Here is a 5,100-nt window from a genome sequence, read left to right as displayed (position 1 = left end):
AATACATTGCAACTGTTCTTCCCCTATGGACTATTGCTCATTGATTTTTATCATGGTGATTTTACCATGTAAACTCTTTTCATTTTTATAAAGTCAAATTATTAATCTTTCCCTCTATTTCTTCCTTACTGGGTTTAGTGTTAAACTTACAAAGGTCTTCTCTGTCCCAAGATCACAAAACTATTAATCCATGTTTAATTCTTAAAATAAAAATACTAAGCAATAATTTGTCGTTGGTTGCTGGGAGCGCTGTTCTAAACACCTCACATACATTTATTCCTGAATCTAATCCTCCAAACAACTCTACAAGGTGCAGAGTCTGTAGTTACACAAGCCTCACAGGATTCACAGCCTAGTCTGTGGCCAGGCCATGATTTCCACACATCAAATTCACCATCACTGGGCTGCATCTACTGACTCCATTACCATAATGAAGAGTTTACCATGACCAAATCTCAAGCTGTTCTGTTTCCCCCACTTTTTATCCAGTTGTATAAACCCTTTCCTCATTGTTAAGTTTAGAGATTTTACACATTGATGTTTTCACTGAGGGTAGTTTTCCTTGAGTTAGTCAACACCTAAATCAATTCCAGGTGCCCAGACAGTCCTTTCACACTCTGCTCCTCCATTTCCAAGCTTCTCTTCTTATTCCTTATTCAGGAAAGTGGTTTTCTCAGGGATCAGTTTTTGAATGCTTGGGAACAATGCTTGCTGCTTTTGTGCTAAACAATGGATTGACTAGATATCAAATCTGTGAGACTTCTCTTTGCCCATACACCGTACCTACACACACACACACACACACACACACACACACGCACACGCACACGCACACGCACTCGCACATGCACGACAGAGAGAGGTGGAAAGGGGAGAGACTGACAAAGAAAAGGGGAGAGAGAGGGGGGAAGGAGGGAGGGAGGAAGGGAGGGAGGGAGGGAGGGTGGGAGAGAGGGAAAAGGAGAGGGAAGAGAATGAGAGAGCAACACTGGAGACACTTTACTGATTCATTGACTCCTGGCTTTGTCAAAATGATGTACGAAGCCAGTCTGATTTCCAAGATTTTTCTGCCTGCATACCTACAAGATTCTGGAATTTCAGTTTACTTTTCTTTGTCAAAATTCAGTTTTTCTAGAACACGCTGTCCTTTTGCCCTGGACACTATTGCTTTAATTTCTGAAGATTTTTCTCCTCCATCATGTCTGAAGCCTTGCTGTCCATTTGCTCTGCTCTTTGTTCTTGGCTGCTCTAAGTGTCAGGTATGGGTTTCATAGCACTTACATTGGATTTTCTCTGCCCGTGTTTATCTTTATGTTGTATATCTATGATCTACTATATATAATGCTCTGTTACATATAAGTAGAACTCTTAGCTATACCTATGGCCGAAGCCTAACTTAAACTCGTGTTAAGGACTATTTGGAAAGATAGCTGAGTGTCTCATAAAACTCTAGGAAATACAAAAGGGCAGCTGGCCTTGGGGGTAATGAGAGATTCAACATGAAGATCATCAAGCAGAGGCATTTAGCTCTGATGTCTGCACTGCTATGTTGATTTGGATCTCACTACTGCAGATGAACTTCCTTCCTCCATGACGCATGGCATGTGGCTTCCAACAGTTCTGACCCCTCAAATCCCATGATTCTCAGCACTTGGCTGTCCTTGATTCTAGTGTCTGTTGGTTTTATCTTTTGCAGTCTATGGGCAAGTGGTATGATCATCTTTGAAGTGTCCCTATCCAATTGCCATGTTCAGGTGGTTTCTTCTCAGCCTGTTTGGTGGACACCCTGCAGATTCTTGGCTTGTTTTTATTCTCTCATATCAGAGAAAGAGAACCCTGTAGTGCAGCTGTTTTGATATTGAATATTGACAAGTGACATTTTGAATAAAGAACCAATCCCTCCACACACACACACACACAAAAAAAAAAGTTTCTCATACGATTTATTTTGACCATGTTTTTTCAGGTTTCCCAGTTCTTCCCAGTTCCTTCCCATCTCCCTACCCATCACACTTTATGCTCAAAAAAATAAATAAAAATTGAAAAACAAAATTACTCACAAAACCACAAAAACACAAATAAAAAATGAATAAGCAAATTAATAGAAAGATTAGAAAATATCCCAAGCCCCCCTCCCCAAGAGAGAAAGTTTACAAAAATACCAATGAGTTTATTTTGGGTTGGCCTGCCCTGAATTGTAGGTTATACCAGGAAAGACTCCATTGGAGAAAACTAACTTTTCCTTTGCCATAGGTATCAACTGCAGATAGCCTTGGTTAGGGTTGGTAACCCATGTCTACTCCCCCCTCACATTACTGGGACCCCATCTAGCTTGAACCTCTATATGCTGCCACAGTCTCTGCAAGTTCATGTATGCATCAGTCCTTTTGTATCTGGAAGACACGGTTTTCTTGGAATAGTCGTCCATCACATATGGCTCTTACAGTCCTTTTACGGCCTCTTCAGCACAGATCCCTGAGCCTTGAGGGCAGAGCTTTGATAAAGACATTCCATTTAAGACTGCATGTTCCTGGGGGGCTAGAGAGATAGTTCAGCAGTTAAGAGCACTGATTGCTCTTCTAAAGATCCTGAGTTCAATTACCAACAACCACGTGTAATGGGATCCAATGCCCTCTTCTAGTGTGTCTGAAGATGACTAAAGTGTACTCACATAAAATAAATAAATCTTTTTTTAAAAAAGACTGAGAGTTCATTCTCTGCACAAAGTCCAATTATGGGTCCCTGTGTTGGTTCCTATCTACTTCAAGAAGCTTCTCTGATGATGACTGACTAAGACACTGACTCTATATTTATAGAAAATCTTATTAGAAGTCATTTTATTGCTATGCTCCTGAAGAAGAAGAACAGTATTGGGTTTTCCCCTAGGCACATGACCTATCTAGTCTCAGGTTCTTGGCCACTTTAGTAATGTCAGGTATGGGTTCCATCTCATCTAGAAGACTTCAATTCAGTCACAAAATGTTTGATTACTCCCATTACATTTGTGACATGGTTGTGCCAGTATACCTTACAGGTATGTTGCTGGTGTAGGTCACGGGGTTTACAACTAGAAGATATAACTCCCTTTCTTCTCCAGTACCTTTTATGTACCTTCCAATATCATGAACACTAGTCACAAAGGGTGAAGCTTCTAGCTAGACACCAACTCAGCTGTTCTGTGTTGAAAGTAAGTAAGCGTTGTCTTCAGAAAAAAGACCTTATCATTAGGTTGTGGAAAGTGACCAGTAGCCTTGGAAATATCCTTGCAGTTGTGGAGTTTCCATGGGACCTCTTTGGCCAACAACTCAACAAAACATAACCCATTCCTGATAGAGGAGGTTTTACTTGGTAATCTAAGATGTCTAGTTGGGGCACTGTCTCCCTATTATTAGTTGACTCATTTAAATTCCTTTCATATGTGCATCTATTTGAGGAAGTGATAGGCTTCTGTGTGGTTTTGCACATGGGCTTTAGTGGTAGTTGTCCCTCCAACATTCTTTCCTTTACCCTTCACTACACTCCCCCTCTGTATTTAATGCTTCATAACAGTTTTTGTTTAGCTCTGTACCCCATTTTTAAATAGGGTTATTTGATTCTCTGGTGTCTAGCTTTTTGAGTTCTTTGTATACCTTGGATATTAGGCCTCTATCTGATTTGGAGTTGGTAAAGATCTTCTCCCATTCTGTTGGCTGCCGTTTTGTTTTCTTGACAATGTCCTTAGCCTTACAGAAACTTTGCAATCTCATTAAGTCCCGTTTGTTAATCTTTGACCTTAGAGCTTGAGCCATTGGTGTTTTGTTCAGAAAATTTTCTCCTGTGCCTATGTGTTCTAAGGTTTTCTTTACTTTCTCATCTAATAGTTTCAGTGTATCTGGTTTAATGTGGAGATCTTTGATCCACTTACACTTGAGCTTTGTACAAGGAGATAAGAAAGGGTCTATTTTCATTCTTCTGCATGCTGAGTGCCAGTTGGATCAGCACCATTTGTTGAATAGGCTGTCCTTTTTCCATTGATTGTTTACAGCTCCTTTGTCAAAAATCAGGTGACCATATACATGAGGGCTCATTTCTGGATCTTCTATTCTATTCCATTGATCCACATGCCTATTTCTGTACCAGTACCATGCAGTTTTCAGCACAATTGCCTTGTAATATAGCTTGAGGTCAGGGATAGTGATTCCCGCAGATATTTTCTTGTTGTTGAGGATGGATTTCGCTATTCTAGGTCTTTTGTTATTCCATATAAAATTGCACATTGATCTTTCCAATTCCATGAAGAACTGGGTTGGAATTTTGATGGGGATTGCATTGAATCTGTAGATTGCTTTTGGTAGGATGGGCATGTTTAAAATGTTAATCTTTCCAATCCATGAGCATGGGAGATCTTTCCATTTTCTGAGATCATCCTCAATTTCCTTCTTTAGAGGTTTGAAGTTCTTGTCATACAGGTCCTTCACTTGCTTAGTTAGAGTCTTCATAACAGTTTTTAATTAATTTTCTACTTAATTTATTTATTAAAATCATGTTTACTTTCAATTTCTTTAATTAAATATTTTTTCTGAAATGTTTTCTAATATAATTTGTAATCTGTTTTTACTGTTTTATTATTGGTACTGGTGGTTGTGCGGTTTGTTTTGCTGGAGTGCATTTTTTATTGAGTAGCTTTATTTTGCTTTTTGGTTTAGTTTGGTTTCTTTACAGCAGGGTCTCTAGTTTATGGTGACCTCCAAGTCCTTACATACTGAAGTGGACTTGGAACACTCTGCCTCCTCAGTGTTAATATTACAGGCACACACCATCATGCCTGGTTTAGAAGTGCTAGAGATCAAACCCGGGCTTTATGCTTGCTAGGCAAGCACCGTCAACTGTGCTATATTCCCAGAACCTTGTGGGTTTTTTCTTTTTTAATGGTTTTCTTTTTTTCTTTTCTGTTTTAGTTTTGTGTGTGTGTGTGAGAGAGAGAGAGAGGGAGAGAGAGAGAGAGAGAGAGAGAGAGAGAGAGAGAGAGAGAGAGAGAGAGAGAGAGAGAAGGGGAGGGGGGAAGAGAGAGTCTAATTTATCATTAAATGGCCTCAAACTCCTTATGTAGCCAAGAATGAC

This window comes from Micromys minutus, assembly GCF_963924665.1.
Source record: "Micromys minutus genome assembly, chromosome: 2".
In the NCBI taxonomy this organism is placed as follows: Eukaryota; Metazoa; Chordata; class Mammalia; order Rodentia; family Muridae; genus Micromys; species Micromys minutus.
Note: the sequence above shows the minus strand (reverse complement) of the source record.